The 19,534-nt window shown below is 37.8% G+C and overlaps 1 long non-coding RNA gene across 1 annotated transcript in view; it reads left to right on the plus strand.

The window, feature by feature from the left end:
• The first annotated feature begins 1,789 nt into the window (after window positions 1-1,789).
• The window catches only part of LOC136556035 (uncharacterized), a 90,941-nt gene continuing 73,196 nt past the window's right edge, over window positions 1,790-19,534 (plus strand). The window contains exons 1-4 of the long non-coding RNA XR_010783572.1: window positions 1,790-1,899; window positions 2,106-2,190; window positions 4,060-4,221; window positions 7,509-7,615. This is a non-coding gene — a long non-coding RNA (uncharacterized lncRNA). The remainder of the gene's footprint in view (window positions 1,900-2,105; window positions 2,191-4,059; window positions 4,222-7,508; window positions 7,616-19,534) is intronic.

Raw genomic sequence — 19,534 nt, forward strand, 5'->3', positions numbered from 1 at the left:
TTACTTAGGACAAAGGGAAAGAACAGACTTATTTTCACCCCGAGTTGCCACTAGATATAAGAAGTGTGATTAGCTCTTCCTCAAAAAATTCTTTTTTTGGTCAAACTCTATTATTACTTTAGTTCATTTGGCCCTTTTTGCCTTCTATTGTGACCAAACCAGTGCTGGCAATAAGGATTTTTTAGCTATTGCTGTACAGTATTTGCACAACATCAAGATCAAGATGTTTTCCTTTTTCAGCTGCCCCTGACAGCAAATTCCTAGGGGTGCACAAGAAGCTGGGAGGGGATACAGCCAGGACAGCTGACCCCAGAGAGAAATTAAAAACTGCTAAAATTATCAAATTAGCATGTAACAAGAATGAGGAAAGAAGCACTAAAGGCTTTGTATGAATGAGAAGGAAGTCAAAGATAATTTATGTACTGGCTGAAGCTGAAATGCTTCCAGTAGGACAATAATCCTGGCAATTTGCTAAAATAGTTAATGGAAAATGGCTAATTGAAAAACAGTAGGGCAACAGTATTCAGCACAAATCTAAATCATATTCAAACATCCCGACAACTATAACATAAAAATATACATGTTATAAAAGGAATTTTTAATAAAAATAACTAATTTCCTTATTTACAGGAAGGAGAAAGCATAGTCCAGTCAGATGAAGGCTTTTAAGTTTGACCTTAAAACTGTGCAAAACTTTACAGCTCTTTACATTAAAGTGAGATAAAATTCTCTGTCAGTTTATAAAATTACATCTTTCTTTAAAGGTGGTTGGTTTAATAAGTAAGGTGCTGTAGATGTCACTTATTCTGATCTTATTCCGACCTACTCTGACCTTAGGTAAGTTTCTAATTTGGTAACTATATGGTAAATTATTAGTTAACCTGGAGGGAAAGGTTGTTATTGAAATAGCTTTATTATGGGTAAAAAATTAGAGAAAGCATTAGCTTTTGTTGAAAGGGAAATTAGAGAATAGGGAGAGAATTATTATCATTAATTATATTCTTCCAGGAACAGCCTTAGGACTTATCTATAAAAAAACCCCAAACTATCAATAATTATCCACACAAAAGTCAATGCCATTCTCCAGTTACATGTATAATAAATACATTTTGAGATATCTTCTTAATCTGCTCAAGGATAGGAAAGGATTTACTTTGTTATTTATTTAATTGGCGACCTTTACTATTTTTCTCTTAAAGTTCAGAAAACTTGAGAGAAGAAACAAGAAAACTATGAGTAGCTTAAACATGGTACAATCAATCCTTCCTTAGAGCCTCTCAGCTCACTGGCATAAGACAATGGTTTAGTTTATGTTTAAAATATTTCTTTATACATTTGGAAATGTACAATAAGGCAATTTCATGTGTCATGTGTCAGTATTAATGATTTAGTGCTCTAGGTGGACTTGAAACTATGTTTAAAACCTGAATGAGATTGATACACTTGAGATGATATGAAGCTTTAATGTTTGGATGTTTGCACACAGTGGATTGCACAGCTGATAACAGATATAAAGAAAGAGTTGGATCATCCACATAAATGAATACACAATACTACAGCCCATCACCCTTTTCAGTTCAAGATCATTAAGAACATGGGAAAAAATTCTTCTCCATCTAAAACCAGTGGAGTGGATGAGTAGTTTGATTCTTTCCCATTTACATTCACCATGTTTTCAGGGTCAGCTTGGCTTTTTCATTCTTCAAGCAGATGCTGCAAAGTAAATATTATGCAAGTTTTCATGGCATGTGTTGTAAATTCCATTCTGATGGGAGAAGGGTGAGTTATATGTTACAAAACAAGTATCAAAATTGTTTTAATTACATCTATTTCTGTAATTGTCAGTGTTACAGACACAGCCACGATATCCCCATACAAAATGGATGGAAACTATATATGGTAAGTATATTAATGAACTGATGAAAAAGAGAAGACATAACAATTCCAAGGGATCAGGCAGAGACATCTTCAGGTGCTGGCTAAAAACATGATGGGTTGACTAATTAAAGGCTGATAGATTTTAGCACATTATTGTTAATGAAGTGTAACACTACACTGTGAAATGCATCTTCTGTCTCTCTCTCCCACCCTCAAAATATGAAAAGAAAAAAAAGACTGGAAGAAGACTGGAAGAAGACGCTGTGGAGGAGGCTGAAGTGATGAATAGTATGAAGATGGATGTCAAATAGAGTGAGTACAATAACAGTTGAATACAGGACTGTCCCTGAGAGGGCAGGTGGAAGTTGAAGAAAGCTGTACCTAACAGCACTAAAACACATTGCCTGCAACAGTGCATGTAACATCTGCATGAGATTTAGTTCTGGGTGCAAATTTTTCACAAAACTCCTGCTTTCCATTTCACCTCTAACTATGATTGCTAGACATTCACTTTTAAAAATAATAACAAGTGAAGAGGATCCTTCTGCCAGGTGCCTTTTTGTAGTGACAAGGATTCAGATAATTAACTTCTGCATTGTGTTTTACCTTTTTATGCACAGTTTCTCAATCCATTCTGCCAGCTCTTCAGTATTAAGAACTTGCAGTCTTTATAAATGTATCTAATGTCTAGTATGGCAGGAAGAGAATGCATAGGATATTTAAGAGAGAAGTACTCACTGTCTGAGCTTTCCTGGCCAGGTGAATTGAGGAAAAGGAAAAATTATGTGCATTTAGTGTGGAGGAGGCAGACTGGCCTTTCCTGCAGATATTCAGCTGGCTTCCTTAGGACGAGGAGAGCTTTTGATGAAGAAAAGACGCCATTTTCCAATTGTCTATTCTTCAAAGTTCAGCTGTGGCTTCATATGACAGCACTGCACCAGATACAGTGCTGATTCACATTCCCACAAGAAAAGCACTCAGAAAAAAACAAACTCCTAAGTGCCTTTTGGGTGTACCTTGGGGTGGCAGCAGCATTGTGAGCACTCCCCACACAAACCATGGCCTTTCCCCTTCTTCACTGATTTGCTCCTAGGAAAAACTTCTGTTATGAAATGCCTTTGTGAAGGTGTATAAAGAAGTCTAGTTCCTTTTCTCACTTCAGCTGTTTGAGCACAAATACCTTGAAACCTAAGCTAAAACACATGCAGAAAGAAAGGTGCTGCTTGCTTTTGCTCTCTGATATCAAAGTTAACTGATTTACTGACATTGAGGAAAATGAATCACAATCTTTTAAAGGAAAGGGTAGATAACTTGTCCAGCCCCACACTGCTGGCTGGCAGGATTCTGCCCAGCCCCACTGTGCTGCCTGATAACACTCATTTACACAGACTTGCATATCTTAAAACACCCCAGAAGTAGGACTAATGTGGAATGTAAGTACTGTTTGAAGCAATTTTTGAACACAGGCTGTGTTTGCATGCACGATAAAAGATTTTCATCATCAGGATGATGACACTTTATTGTCAATTATGTATCTTTCTGCTTAGCTGCATTCCTGCTGAATTTTGTTTTAATACAGAAATGAGCTATAATCAATAACTTGTCAAATTATTTATTCCTAATGGACTAGGAAAATCCTAGCCAAAGGATTTTGACATTACTCTCTGAATGAATTATCTGAAATACATATTTCTATTATTTGACCAGCTCTCTAGATTATTAAATAATATTCAGTGAATAATTTATTCAACATTTTTCCTGTCAATCTCTGAATAATTTACTCATGAATACATTATTTTTATTATTTAGCCAAGTATATTTCCAGCATCCGTGGCAATGTCTTTGTTGTGTAAAAGCATGGAGATCTCTGGAAAGGGAGATAAACTTTTAACTAGCATAACTTAACTTCTTTGTATTAAGCATTTTTATATACCCAAGTGCATAATTAAATGAATCCATTTTTATCTCTCTCTCTTAGTTTAATGAGTAGTTTTCTGCAACTCTTTAACTCAATGATCCCTACTATTTTTACTGAAAACCTTGCACTGTTGCCATCCTGCCCCTGTTTGTTTTATTCAAGTCCCCAGCACCATTCAGAAAACTTTGGTTACTTTAATTTGTGTGCTGAATATATATAATGAGGTAAACATTTACATTGCTTGACTTTTTCTGTTAACCCAGGTATTTTGAACAAAATATTTACATAAATACACAGTGAATAAATGCAAGCCTGTGACATACAAACACAAGTGAAAAGAAATGAGTGGTTAAAAATGCAGTTCTGACAGAGGAAGAGAAGTGAGATGATTGCATGGAAAGACTGAAGAGGCAGGCCAACTAAAGGTGTGCTGTGGAATATCTGTATCTATTCACCAGATTTAAAAATGTTCCAATCATCTACACTGGAGCAATGATGAAATGGTTTGAAGATGAACAATCCTGCCCCATCCTACAGCACTCATTCTGCCGTTCCCATACGGGGGATGGAGGCATGAGGTGAATTTGGGGATCTTATGACTGCAGTGCAGTGACACCTACTCCTCTGCCCTCCTGAGTCACAGTGGGAAATGAAGACCTGCTTTAATTACTCTGCAGCTCAAACAGCATTTTATCATTTCACTTCATAGCCATTTAGGATGTAAAGGAATTTTGAATATGTGACTCATGGCTCTCAAGAATGTGTAGTATGGATAGCTACACCTAGTAAAGGCAAACTGGAGAGCAGGGATAGTACCTAAAACCAAAACCTAGATCTTGTTTCAGTTCCAGTTTAGCAATTGCTTTTAAAATAATCTGGTGCAGAGACCAGTGCCAGCACAGACTGTGATACCCTGGACATGAATGAGATGAGCACTAAATCTTCATTTCTAGCAGTAAGTTCTAGTGAGTCTGACACTATGTCCACTAGTCAATACATGACGCATACAGAGGCATAGCAAGAATTTAAACCTCTCCTAATTCCACCTCATTTCCACATTTAGGAAGCCAGGTCTCAGTTTTTACTTGCAAATTGCCAAGGACCAGGAGTTTGGCTACTTGCTAAAGGTACTTCCTGGAATTATCTAACCTAATTGATAGTTTCACTTCTGAAGGCAAAATTATTTGACTTTCAGGCATGCTAAGAAGCTGCCTGGTTTGGATATGAGTACCCAAACCCAGAATTTTAATGGCATCTGGGGGCTTTCAGGGTCACATTGCAGCTCTGAGCAGTACTTCATACCACCTTGTTGTTAACAGAGTAATATTCCCTTCATGTCTCTAGTAGACTAAAGAACTAAGGATTTACACAAAAAGTGTGATTCATACCTGAATTTTAGGACCTAAAGTAGGTGACTGGAGGAAAACCTGGAGTTGCTGCTGTGTGTTTGAAACCTGGGGGCAGGTTTTAACGTGGAAGGGAGGTGTTGTCACCATTGCTTGGCTTAGTTTGAGGGATATGTTCAAGCAAAGGCCTGAGGATCTAGGCCTGGATTACCAAGTTTGAACCTTTCTACCTGCTGTTGGAGAGGCTGATATAACCATGGTGTATAGGCTTCTCTCTCCAAGGAAAGAAGAAGCAGGAGGTGTATTTTAGAGAAATGGGGGAGGCTGTCACCATTATTTCCATTTCAGTCCTTTGGCAGGCTAATGCCAACTGAATAAAAATTCAGGAACCAAGAGCTGCTGCAGAACAGGTGAAGACCTCAATAGGTTTTGGGGGAGGATAGCCATAGGCTCCATGAACTGGCAGAGCACCCTGATTTGTGCTATGGAGGCAACACAAAGTGTGGAAAACAAGGCAGGGATGGATAACAGAGTGCAGCAAACAATCTCCTTATGGCCTGTGCTGGAATGTGCCACCGAAGAGCAGAGCAGAAACAAAGGACAAGCCATGTTGTGATTTGTACACAAAGGTGGTTCATGGAATCATTGTTAGCCTGTGTGTTGTACTGAAAGGAAATAATTTCCTTTTATGTTCCCAGAATATGTATGTGATTCTGTAGAATGTTTCCTTTTTTCACCCACACTCTCTTCTGTTGCTGGGAGAGTTTTTCACCCTTTCTTTAATTATATCCTAACTTTTGTCACACTGTAATACTTAGTTCTTATTTCTGCCTTGATTTCTTTTAATTCTTAATACCTCAAAGGTCATAAGGTTGATTATTGGATTATTCATGGAACCACTGGATAGGGAAGCTGCAATTTAACAGTGAAGAACTGCTGTAAAGTTCAGTGAACTCAGTACCTCCTGCTTCTGTAAGATTGCCTACAACATCAGCTATGGGAAAGGAGTAAAGGAATTTTACCTAGGGAAAAAAGGAACTGTTCCAGAATTAAATAAAGAAATAATTTATTTCAATTTTTTTTCCTTATTTTATTTCATTTTCCCGAGTGGCCAGCTTTTCAGTGGAGCCTCTCTGAGAAATGGTAAAAACATATTTAATCAAAATTCTCTTTCCTACCACTGTTGTTTGGTTTTAGCTACTATGACTTTGTTCATCTTCCTTGTAAGGAAAACTATAAAAGTTAATCTTAATACTAGATTTTACAATATTTACTGAGTTGCTTTTTAAAAATTTTCTGAGCTTGTAAAAGTATAATTATCGTATCCTAATAATTATAACAGACGACATTTCTCTTCCTCTTCACAGTGTTTGATCTAAACTGAAAATTTCTGATCTTCTTGTCAAAGACAGAGCTGTTTTCTTGGGAATATTTTGAACTTTGATGAAAGTTTTATGACACTTCCAACAAAACATGCTGCTCGTTAAAGTTTTATAGCGTGAGAGCTCTATCTGCATTGTTTTGAAATTGTAAATATCACATAATTGTCATCAATGAGAGGCTGATGAAATACCTGTTCCCAGAAGCTCGTGCCTGCAGACGGGAGTTTGGTCACAGACCAATAGATGCTTTTGCAGTCCCAGGCTTCCAACACAAGGTTCTTTTCATTCTGTCATTGTGATGCTCCCAAAAGTCAAACCATGATGAAACTGATGATTTATTTATAACATTTTGCAAGGCGTTTGCAGAGGAAACAAATTTTGTAGTCTTTAAAAATCTTATTCACTTTCTCTTTGTCCCATGAGATGCCAGGAGATTAGTGTCCCATTAGTTTCCTTCATCCAGTTTTTATGAGCCAAAACTTACACATCTGTCTTTGGGTAGTAATGGATAGCTATGGTTCCTCAGTGATAGGAACATTAGCTGCAGAGCTGTTTTGTTGTGGGACATATAGCTCACACAACTGCAGTTGACACAAATGCTAATTCCCCTTAATATTTAAGCCTTGGAGAGTCTCTCAAACAAACAGACAATAAGACTTTAACTGTGTGTATATATATTTTTATATTTAAAAATTTACTTGACATGTTAGTTTCAAATCTCTTGGTGTGTATTGTAGCTTTTCTGATAATTGTGTAGAAAAAATACCGCATTCAATGAAAGTTTGTTCCTTTTCAGAAGCACTTGAGTAATTTGACTCCCAGACAACACAAGGTTTTATCTCATCATTATGAAGACTACATGAAAATATAAAGATGTTGCTTAGACAAATTGCTTTTTTTTTTAAGAGACAGCCTAATTAAAATTAGAACATTATTATTTAATGTCATCTAATTAGAACAGATAACATTTTTCTTCCCTTCTAGCTGCATGAGCAATGCCTGTTTCCCTACTAGCTCCACGGAATGTGAACACACTCAGAGGAAGCAGATCATCGCTCTCAAGGGCTATGTACACCAAAGCAGCAAGCCAGGTGAGTTAAATGGAAGCCAGAATATTTCACCTCACATGGGATGTACACTTCAGCTTCTGACAATTGGTATTTTTTCCTGAATCACCTCCTGCAGGTGTGCTTTTTTGTCTTTATTGACAATGTAGGGAAGCTGGGGAAATTGTGTCTGAGCTGAGCTGAGTTGACTGTCCAGAGCTGGGTGGTGTGAATACCTCTTGCACTCATAAAGTAGAACACAGGTGCTCATTTAAACTGCAGTGCTGGCAGCACTGCAAAACAGTGATAATCACAATGTTATTACAATCCATATCATGTGAAAGTTATGTACACAAAAACACCGGAGTGATGATAAACTTGAGAAAGACAGATTTAAGAAAATGAGGGAACTCATAGAAAAGCCCTAAGGAAAATAAACTCCTTTCTTCTACTGGCATTTCTTCTACTTAAGAAAACAGTAATAGTGTCTCAGGAGGTGTTGTGCTACTGAACAAAATGAGAATAAAAAAACTTACATAGCTAAATAGCAAATTTCAAGCAATTGAACTGAGAAAAGAGCCCTCAAAAATCTAACTCACTGTAGCCAGCAGACAGGAAATAAAATAAACAACAGTAGGATTTGTGAGAAATAGAAGAAAAATCGAAACATATTTTCAAACTAACTAATGAACAGAAATGAAGGCTGTCTATAAATACAGATATTAAAATAGGTAGATACATTAGAATTGATGGATAAAATGCTATTTTGCTAGTAAAGGTAAACAATTATCAGAGATTATCAGAAAAAAGGCAAAAAACAAAAATCAGGGAAGGCTGATTATAGGCCTAAAGTTACTCTGACTGAACTCAGTCATGAAATGTCTGAAGACCTAGAACTTTAAACGATCATGACAAATTTGAGAAATGCTCTAAAGCAAGCCAACTAAACAGAAGACATGTTATACAAATACATATATATATATATATATATGCACACGTATGTATTTTTACACACACCCTTGTGCCGTAGTAATTGACTTCAGATGTAAACAACAGGAAAAACAGGGTGTGGGAGTGTTCAAGAAGAAGACAGATCACAAATGTGAAGGATTAGCCAGTGAAGGTATCAAGGTGAGCCAAGCCCAGGGAAGACAACTGCAATTTAAAAGGGCTGTTTCTGAAACTAGAGAGAATAACACAAAGGAAATCAGGGTCTGAATGTAAAGTGATGTACATGAGGTAGGAAAACTATAGAGAACAGCTTCTAGATTTGCACACTGACACAGTTCAGTTAGCTTGCTGTTGTTGTAGAAACCTAAGGAAAAAAAATACTTTCCTGAAAGCAGCTTCAGGAAAAAAAAACCCCAAACAATATTAAAATGCATAAAGGCAGAATGGAAGCAAATATTGAGGAAAATGGCATAATATATGTTTGTAAATTAGTGGTGAAGCTTTATTTGAGTTATAGTGCTCATCTCTCTAAATATTGAAAATTATTTGACTCACTGAAGCATTCTCTTTTATGAAAAGAGTTTGAAAAAACTGATAGTACTATTTTAGAGAAAAAATAAACAGTTTCTGCAGTTGGCAGAAAGCTGGCTTATAATTCACTTGCTTATTTAAGTATTTAAATACTGAATTAGAGTTGAAATATCTATACTACAAATATTTTGCAATAAATTCAGTAAAACTCATTTTAGAAACACAAATGTGTTTCCAAAATGACAAATGCCTCTAGGAGTTGATCGCTTTCCTTGTAATGGCTTTAACTTAAATAAGAAAATTCTTCCCTGTTCTTTTCCTTTAATTTGGTGTGCCAGAAGCATCCACTTACTAACAAAAATGTTGAAACCTCTAAGCATTGAAAAATTCTTGCAATTGTAATACCATAGCCTCTGACTGGACCATTTTGTATTTGGTAAAATTGGGCCCGGAGAAATGTGAGAGGCAGTTTTTTGTTTTAACCTCAGGTTATAAGATATAAAACTATTCATAAACACTTGAGTCTGCTTGAATCATGTTTATCTTCAGTTAGAGGATTATTGGCAATTATTACAGATGCCTGATGAAGCACAAGGTTAAAAAAAGGTGAGTAAATTAAAATCTAAGGATGCAGTGCACCATCATTCAAGGACAGTAATACCTAAGTATTAATATATTTTCAAATGAGTTATCTCTTTAGTGTAGCACTGTTATGATAGAGGCACTGCCACTGTTCTTGATGGGCTTGGCCTTGTTCAGGGACAGGTCTGACTTGGGGCCAGCTGGAACTGGCTCCATCAGACATGGGGAAGGCTTCTGGCAGCATCTCACAGACCTACCCTTGTAGCACCCATCCAGGTACAAAAGCCTTTCCATGCAAACCCAATGCAGCATTTTATATTTTACATAATATTTTATAATACAAGTGCAAATTTTTGGCACTTATATTATAAATATAAATAATATAATATAAAGCGTCAAATAATTTTTTTTTTAAATCCTGAGTTGTATTGATACATTTAAATGTTTTACTTTCGTGCCTTTATTTTCTCATTATCCTTTTCTCTAAGACATACTAGGAACAGTCTTCTATTCTCCCCATGCCAAGTCCCATCAATGGGAGTCAGGGCTGGTTTGCTAATTCAGGTACAGCCTTGCTGCAAGCAGTGTTGTGCTGCAGGCTTAGGAAGGCTTTTCCTCTCAGTCTGAAGGAATTATTAAAAAAAGAAACGAGGAGCTACTTAACGCCTCCAGCTCACTGCTGTAATTAAAAAAAATTATGATGTTTCAAAAAGCCAAGTTGAAGTTCTAGGAGCTAAGTTTGCTTGCCGCATGAAGGTAAGATAAACACTACCTGCTTCATTTCCAAGGCCTGAAACAGCCTTTGTATTCACTTTTTGTGACCTTTTCCAAATTCCAAATGATCTTAGGTAAATGGCTTTCTCATGCTGCACTGTTCTGTATCTGCTGCTTTTGACATGAGTGACTACAACACAAGGGTACAAAAGTACTATGGTAAAGACTCTACGCCTCTATAAATATTACACAATGGGTGTGTCACAAATAAGAAATAATATCACCTGCAAGAAAATGCAAAATTAAAAGAGGATGGAGTACTACATTACTGCTTCTTAGCCTAGAACATGAAGTTTTTGGGCCCCTCAGTTTGGGAAGGACATTGAGATGCTGGAGCATGTCCAGAGGAAGGCAACGGGGCTGGTGAGGGGCTGGGAACACAAACCCTGTGTGGGATGACTGAGGGAGCTGGGGGTGTTCAGCCTGGAAAAAAGGAGACTCAGGGGTGACCTTATTACTCTCTCCAACTGCCAGAAAGGTGGCTGTAGTCAGGTGGGGTTGGTCTGGAGAAAGCTCCAGGCAGCAACTGACAGAACCAGAGGGCGTCTTCATCTGTGTCAAGGGAAATTTAGGCTGGATAAAAGATTTTTGGAAACTAAAAAGTTTTTTTAGGAAAAAGTTTTTCACAGAAAGAGAGATAAAGTTTTGGAATGGCCTGCCCAGGGAGGTGGTTCAGTCACCATGCCTGGATGTGTTTAAGAAAAGACTGGATGTGACACTCAGTGCCATGGTTTAGTTGAGGTGTTGGGGCTGGGTTGGATTTGATGACCTTTAGGGTCTCTTCCAACCTAGTAACTCTGTGAATTCTGTGAATTCTAGAGATCTACTATGTAGCTTATGAGAGTGAGCTTCCAATACATATAGAAATTAGTTGTGGATGAAGTCCTACATTGACTCAGTGAAACTTGGGCATTAATGCTGCAATGCTTCCAAAGCATTCTCTGTAGGAAATCCACATAGAGATGTGGGATGAAGTGGTAATATGAAATGAAATTTGTCACTCAAAAGCCGCTCCAGTCTACATTGAGGCATCGAAATATTGATTTTATTTTCAGAAATGCTGAGCATCAGCTTGACTAAATAGAAACAATATTGTGAAACATCACTGAAATTAAAACAGCTGGTTAAACTTGCAAGTCTAAATACACTCAAGTTACTGCAGATATACAATGAACTCAGTTCTCTGTGGTGTACAAAAAGTAGGGGTAGATGTTCAATCTCTGTTTAAAATCTTGGCACCCACTTTAACCAGTGTATTTTCCTACCTATGTCTAATGCTTAGTGTCTTGTGAAATACTCATTTTTAGTCCATATGGCCCTCCTGTTATCCTGCCTACTTTTACACATGAAGTGCATATGTAAGACATTTGACATTCTACTTCAATATAAAAAAGAAGTCTATTATAATTTCAAAATAATGAAATAGAAACTAGCAGCTAGCCATTGGAATTTTTAATACAATTCAAAGTTAAGAAGAATTGTTATTTACTTAGGACTAAGTTCTGCAGAAATCAGCTTGCAATGTCGCTATTGAAAATTACTTAAAGTGATTTCTAAGAGGAACTTGAGTTAGGATTTGATTTGAAATAATTAAGTCTCTTAATTCTTGGGAGGATCACAGTGGCTAAATAATTTAATTCCTCTCCTGCCCCCTTCCTTTTTGCCCCCAGCAAAGTGATTTGTGTAAATGACTTCTTGCCACAAGTGGGCACAGAGTGGGATCTCTCACTTCTATGCTGAGAGTCAAGGACTGCCAAATTCCTACCAAACTACAAATGCAGAGACCATGCTGAGGGGTATATCATGAAGAATTCAACTAAAGTAGACATGGTTTTGTTTGTACCTCTTGAAATTAATTTATTTTTAATATCAGGACTTCTTGTCACTGCTGTGTATTTAATGTGCTGAAAAGATTAATATTGGTGAGTTTAAAACTAGCTGGCTTGTGACAGATTCATGGGTGTTAGAAGTGCTGTTGTAATTAAGAGCAATTTCAAAAAAATTTACTTGAATGTGCATATGCATATAATATGGAATCCTGATTTTGGACATGAGTCAGACCACTTAATGTATTATAGACACCTGATGGCAGTGAAATACCCCAAACTCTGTCTATGCTAGAGTTTTTGTTTTTACCTCTTGAGATTATTTATTTTTAATATCAGGACTTCTTGTCACTGCTGTGCATTTAATGTGCTGAAAAGATTAATATTGGTGAGTTTAAAAGTAGCTGGCTGTCATGGTTTGACACTGGCACAATGCCAGTGCCCCCATGAAGATACCTTCTCCCTGGTAGCTGCTGTGAGATGTGACCAGGAATAAGCAAAGCAGGCTCCTACTTAGGGAAAAAAAAAAAGAACCAGAACTTTATTAACTACTCTACAACTACAGATAAAAAGGAACACACACACAGGGAAAATGAAAACCTCACAAATGCATTTCCTCCTCCCCCCACCAAATTTCCAACACAATACATCTATTCCTCAAATCACCAACTCTTGGTCCAGCACCACCTTTTAGACAATCAATCCTCAGTTCATCAAGAGGAGAGGAGTCCTTCTTGTACCATGGGCTTCCCCTGGAAACACAGCTGAAGCCTCGTGTGTTTCTGTGTCACTCGTGGCACCGCCCGGAGTACATCTGCCATCATGACTTCTTCCTTTCATGTCCAGTGCTCTCACCACTGAACACAGACCAGAGCTGCTTCTAGGGTTGTCTTTTAAGGATGCTTTGTCCCGATCCAAAAAAGGCACAGTCTCTCCTTTGGGACACCTGTCCCCACAATCTCTCCTTTGGGACACCTGTCCCCCCCATATTTTTTCACCCCCTGGGGCCGAGGGGCACCAACACTGAACCCTCTTGGTTCTGAGGCATTGCCTCCCCCTAGATGCAGTCTCTGTATCACAAGGAACATGGTTCTGTCCATGGCTGTACAAAAAGAGTCCAGCAAAAGCCACTCCATCATCTCTTCCCACTAGGATTCTTCTCTATTCTTCCACTATCTCTCACTCGCCCAGACCTCTCTCACACTTGCACATTTCCTTCCTCATCTTCCACTCTATCTCTCTTCTAGGAAAGGTCAATGTTCTGTAAAGTTCTCATTCTCCAAAAAGGGGTTAAAAGCTCCTACAAGCGGCCGGCTGAACCCCCCCCTCTTCTCCTTCCCAGCCGTGCTGCCGGCACAGGCCCATGTTTATCCAGTTTCAAGGTTACAGTCCCAGGCAGCGGCTCTCTCTCTTTCTCTCTCTCTGTGTCTCTCAGTGGGGGCTGCCCGGTGGCTCCCGGTCTCTCTCTCTCTTCCACCCTTCCACCCCGGGGCTCAGGCCTACCTCTCTCGGCCACATGGCTTTTCCCCTCCCCCTGCCCAGCCAGCAGCTGGGCCAGGGGAGAGACCCGAACTCTTTCCCGCCGGAAACCCAAGAGAACCCTCCCAGGGGAGAGCTCTGCTTTTAACCCCGTGTTCTCAGAGGCGTGTCCATGTCCCAATGGCCAGGTTAAATGCCAATATTAAAGTCTGAACGTCCATTGGCCCAACCATAGCATCCCAAAAAACACATTTCCTGTCAAACCACCACACTAGCTTATGACAGATTCATGGATGTTAGAATTGTAGTTGCAAATAATAGCAATTTCAAAAAAGTTTACTTGAATGTGCACGTGTATATAATATAGAATTTTGATTTTGGACATGGGTCAGGTCACTTAGTGTATTATAGACATCTGATGGCAGTGAAATACCCCAAACTCTGTCTATGCTAGAGCATGCACAGTTCCCACTTGAAACACATGCCTAATTTCCCTTTCAGCTGCAGACAGAAAATGAGGGTTAGGCATGATACATGCCCCAAACCTATCTCATTATGAAGTCAGAGTAGGATCAGAAGATGGAACCAGCCTTTGGGAGAAATGAATTGTCCAGTAACAGAGGTTTTGTCTCTGTGTATCGTCTGCTTGTAAGAGTTACTTCTGGGGATAGCTGCTACTGTGTGTGGATATCTAGTTGTTTGGGTTTTTTTCCAAAGATAGCATCATTTCATACAAAACCAGCGCCTCGTGCTGGGAAAATCAGGAGCCAGTGAATGTTTCAAATTAATGCCGCCACAATGTTATCTGGTTATGCACAGGGGGGCTTTTTGTTGGAAATTCCCACCTTTCTGCTGTGGAGAAGGAGACTACTGAGCTAGAAATTCATTCAAAGGGACCCAGGAGAGTAGTTTTAAATTTCATGATCTTACAGTAAAAAGGTTTTGATCAGAGCATGGTATCCAAGACTGAAAATTTAGACATGCATTTCTTCACTTGTGATGTTCTGAGTTTTCCTCTGGAACTAGATACTAAAGTCCTTCAAGAGTTATGGTCAAATAAATTTTGAGCAGTTATCTCTGTGAATGTTACCTAAAAATAATTGGAAGGTTAAAAGAAGGCTGTAACTTATTTTCTTCATAATAATGTTACTTCAAACAAAGGCATACATGTTCCAGAAAATAGAATGGTGTACAATTTCCCAGGATCTGCTATTCTTTTTGTCATCATCTTAACCTTAAATTTCAAGGGACCATCAATCTGAACCACATTATCCTTAATGTTAAGGATATCCTTAATGTTAGGAGGTTAATCTTTCTTCCTGATTTTAAGATAAGGATAGTCTAATGACAGAACAAGAGTACACCAAAAACTGTATATCCAATCTTTTAACTACCAAGAGAGTTTTAATTTTAAAATCTGACCATTAAACATTCCAGCATGTTTTCACTCACCATTAAAAAGGATTTTTGAGAGAGTTCAAACAAAATACTGTTCTAGAAATTAGTTCGTTGTCAGGAAAAAAAAGAATAGTAGATGTGTTGTAGTGTTGTATAATAATATGTTCCAGACTTTGCTAAATTTAGCCTGTGGTTCTTTGAGTGTTTTCTGGTACGTTGTGTATGTACATATATATATATATATATATATATATATCTCCTGTGCCTCAGAGATGAGGATGATTAGCAGAATACAATAGTGGCTGCTCTTGCACAAGTAGTAAATGTCTTTCCTCTCACAGAATAATCTTGTAATTTAGTGCTTGGCCATGTCACAGCAGTTTAAAAGCAGCATAGATGCACTCAGTATGACAGTACCATCTGTATTCTTGGAAGAATATAATTGTGATGCCTTTATTATTATTTTTGTAACCAAAATAATCTATATTCATCAGCAAATTTGCATCTTGACAAATTTGGACTTAATTATCAGTTTGCATCCATGGCTTTTAATATGGATCATATTTGCTACATAATGCAACTTTAGTGAGTGAAGATAATTAATCAGAACATGTATTGGTTTTGCAATTTTGTCTTATGTATTCTTCTGATTACTGTTGATCAATATTTTAGTATTTCTGTACATAATGTGTGTTCAAAATATATGTATATGTTCATATACTATATATGTTCAAAATCACTCAACTATCAATGCATTTGATGGGAAAGGCATTTGCTCTTAACTGTAAAAGGAAAATAAAATGTGTTTCATAGAGTGGTGAGGGGCAGAGAACAAGGCTAAAGTTTGTTGCTCTGCAGATTGGAGAGTGGTTTTAAACAGGGGAAAGACACAGCCCTGGGAGGAAAAACAAAAAAAAAGTGCAGGAAGGCATGAGGCTTCATAGAAAGAAATTGTTTCTGCCATTGCCCTGAAAAATGAACATGGATTAAAGATGCTCTGCTGCAGGATCAGGTAGAAGACAGAGGGCAGTACAAAATATTGGGGAAGGTGGAAAAACTTCTTGTGGTGTCTGAAAAGATACATGATATATTAATTGGTTTAATTGCAGTGGAATTAAATGAGATTTCTATTTTGAGTTATTATCTTCCATGAGACAGTATCTGAGAGTGATTTATAGATCTCAGTGAGTTAAGCATGAAGCTGAGAAAGATCATTAGCACATCATTTACAAAGGCACATTTTTTTTAAGCCAAGGAAACTATGGCTTGCTCCTCAGATAACTATCAAGAATTCAAAGAAAAACAAAGCTAAAACAAGATAAAATAATATCATGGACTCCAAGACGTGATGTTACTGTGAAAACCAATAATCCTTGAAGAAGGATTTTGGAGAATTGGAATTTTAGAGATTTGTTTGACAGCAGTTTCCTTTTTTTTGCTACCTGAAACTAAGTAGCCTATCACTGCTACCTGGAAAGGAACCAAATAATTTCTCTCCACATGAATTATTTTTAAGAAAACACCAGAGTTCATTAGAGGCAGCTGAAAAAAAAAACATTTGCCCTGTGACTTTTACAGATGGGTGGGTTGTCTCTCCTGATAGTTTTTACGTCTTTTTATATCAAAGGGACAGGACAGGTGGGATGCATGTATTCTCTGTGAGTTCCAGGACTTGAAGGACGCGTTACTTTTCATTGAAGGTAGGGTCTTGTTGGGTGTGAAGTTACTGTGGGCTAAAAACCCTGCCTTGCTCTTCATCTCAGACCTACAAATTATAGGAAACAGTTGGAGAGTGTGTGAATGTTTCTTAGTAGCTCTTCTCCCTCCCAACTACAGCATAATGGTTGTGGAGGTAGGTAACTCACACTCAATCTCTAGAGAAGGCTATAATTGGATCTGACAGGATTGTTTGATGAATTATATGAAGTTTCATAGGTGGGAATTATTTTAATTCTTTTTCATTCTCTTTCATTGTATTCTCTTTGCTTGACTGGACATTGAGAGTACTAAAGGTGTGACCTGATGTGCTGCTGCTCTTCAGCTTGTGTCTCAAGAGCTCAGCACTGGACTCTTCTGTCTAGGCTGCTATGGAACCAAGCCCAATGGTCCAGAAATCCCTCTTTAGCTTCACGTTCCACTTTTATTTCTAAACACTGAAGACTAACTTTGTTCCCAAGTCTTTATGTCCCCTTTACACTGACTGTAGGAACTCAGCTTCATTTTAGTAATTCACTGAAAAATGCTGGTGGATGGTGTTTGGGCTTGTCTGGGATTTTTTATTGTTTGTTTGGTTTTTTGGTTGGTTTTTTGGGGTTTATTTTTTTTTTTTTTTTTGTTACTCTGTTTGTAGGATGCACAGTCTGTATGTCATTCTTAGATTCAACAAGAACCTCACAAAATATGTTCTACGAAACCTAACAACAGATACTTTGTTGGGAGCTCTAACTCCTACTGCCTTTGTTTAACAATAAGCTACAGCAGTGGAGCTTTGCCTTAATTTGAGATGGTTATAAAGTGTGACAAAATTAAAAAGAAAACAAAGGAACACTTAGATGAACTGTGGTGGTGCTGAGTGACCTTCTGTCATGACCCCATAGAAGAGAGGAAATTGCTGATAGATGAAGCACTGCAATGAAATCATTGACAGCAGAATATGGGAAACTGAGTAGAGGTTTATTAAAATGAACATGTTGCAGACATACCTGGAGTATGAATTGTACTACTGAGTCAGGTAAAGGCAGACACTGTCAGCAGAGCATGTAAAATTTGAAACCCAGGCATGCAGTAAATCTTAATCTTTGAGCTGGAAGGGTTATCTTTAAAAGAGAGGGCTATTTTGTCTCTGAAAATATTTAAGAAGCTCACAGTAATTTGGCCTTCCTTTCCACACAGTTTCTAAAGTCCGTAAACTCTATAATTCACAAAATAAAATGTCAGTAGTCCCTTTTAATTTTTTCCCATTGAGTTGTTAATACAATAAATTTCAGATGCTGACTGCTTTTTGAAAATTATTAAAACAAGTTCTGTTGAGTGCAACTTGTCAGTGGGGGAGGCATAGCTAGCAATTCTCTAATGGCTCTGGTAATTGCATTGCCTTGTATCTGGAATGTACCTATGCAACATACCTGAACTGGTCAGGCAGGAGGTATTGCATCCTTTTTTTTGTAATCCTAGGAATTAGATACAGATTTTTTTTTTTTATTCTGAGATCCTGACACAATGTTTCTGAACAAATAGAAACGCTCTGATTTATTTTGAGAACAAACATAAAGTGCCAAGTTTATATAAAGTTATGAAAGTTGATGTTAAAACTCCCTCAGCTGTACTATTTCAGTTTGCTTGCTGAAAGTGAGCAGTTGTGATTATAATCCTGAAGATTAAAAATCCACACTTTGAAGCCTTCGGTACAGCATGCCTCTTCCTCATGTATTCATAATATACAAAGGAACTTTGTATCCTTATAACCAGGAAGTACTTTGAGGACATTCTCTGGGATTTGGAATATAATAGTAAATTCAGTTTGACTTTGATATTTCATTTCAGGACAGCCACAAGAAATAGCCTAAAGTAGCTCTTCCTTTGAGAAGGAGAGTGGATTCCCAACAACAGATGTGGTTTTTGCAGTGCTCTTGCCAGGTACAATTTGGATAGCACTGTCATTAGCCTTTTCTTTTCCCCAGTTTATGAATTGTCTCTGGCATTGTGTTCTATAATCTTATTGTAGCTCAGCATGGCTTTGGCTAAAACTTATGCTGGAGCCTCTTCTTCTTGATTACAGTTGCTATTATTATTTTAATGTCTAATTACTGACAGAGGAACTTAGTTTCCTTGTTGTTCCCTCCTATAGTTAAGTCTTTTTTGATGAAATTCAGACCCCCATCTGGCATGGACTAGTGTAACTCCATAAAAGTCAGTGTTGATTTACACCAGGGAGAGAGAGGAACCTTGCTCACAAATTTATTGGGAGTTCTTATCCTCTTGAGTCAATTTTCTATGTTTTCATGGGGTCCATTCAATTTTATTGTTGTTGTTGTTGTTTAATGCAACAGAAATAATACAAAGAATGAATGTGCCCCTCGTTGTCCCTGTGTCCTCATGGGATGAGTGCCACTATGGCATTCTGTGCATGCATGTGGGAGTTTTAACAAAACACAATTGTGTTTTGTGGTGATTTTGTGACTGACTCGTGGAATTAATTTGTGCAACTGGCTCAACTTGCAGTTGCTTTTCTTCATGATTTAGAGACACATTTCTGTGTTCCATTTCACCCTTCTGTAACTGGAGTCAGTGCAACTGCCACCACCAGGGCAAGAGAGCAATTTTATAAACTCAGGGGTTTTCTACAGATAAAAGGTGTTCAAATTTACATTTCATGCCAAGCCTCTAAATTTCAGTGGTTAAGCAACCTTGCCAAAATGTGAAT

Source organism: Molothrus aeneus, chromosome 4, assembly GCF_037042795.1.
Source record: "Molothrus aeneus isolate 106 chromosome 4, BPBGC_Maene_1.0, whole genome shotgun sequence".
NCBI classification, from domain to species: domain Eukaryota; kingdom Metazoa; phylum Chordata; class Aves; order Passeriformes; family Icteridae; genus Molothrus; species Molothrus aeneus.